This window comes from Pteropus vampyrus, unplaced genomic scaffold, assembly GCF_000151845.1.
Source record: "Pteropus vampyrus isolate Shadow unplaced genomic scaffold, Pvam_2.0 Scaffold14, whole genome shotgun sequence".
In the NCBI taxonomy this organism is placed as follows: domain Eukaryota; kingdom Metazoa; phylum Chordata; class Mammalia; order Chiroptera; family Pteropodidae; genus Pteropus; species Pteropus vampyrus.
The window spans coordinates 14,195,671-14,196,232 of record NW_011888795.1 but is presented as its reverse complement, the minus strand read 5'-3'; positions in this window follow the sequence as shown (position 1 = coordinate 14,196,232).

Genomic DNA, 562 nt, shown 5'->3' with positions numbered 1-562 from the left:
AGGTATTTTCCTTCTATACTGATTTTGTTAAGTGTTTTGATCATAAATGGGTGCTGTATCTTGTCGAAGGCTTTTTCTGCATCTATTGATATGAGCATATGATTCTTATTTTTTAATTTGTTCATGTGGTGTATCACATTAATCAATTTATATATGTTGAACCATCCCTGTGCCCCTGGGATGAAGTTCACTTGATCGTGGTGTATAATCTTTTTAATATGTTGTTGTATTCAGTTCGCTAGTACCTTATTTAGGATTTTTGCATCTGTGTTCATGAGAGATATGGATCTATAGTTTTCTCTTTTTGTGTTATCTTTACCAGGTTTGAATATCAGGATGATATTGGCCTCATAAAATGAGTTAGGAAGTATTGTCTCCTCTTCAATTTTTTGAAAGAGTTTGAGAATAGGTATTAAATTTTCTTTGAATGTTTGGTAGAATTCACTGGTGAAGCCATCTGGTCCTGGACTTTTACTTTTTGGTAGGTTTTTGATGATTGTTTCAATTTCTATACTGCTGATCACTCTATTTAGATTTTCCAGATCTTCTTGATTCAGTCTAG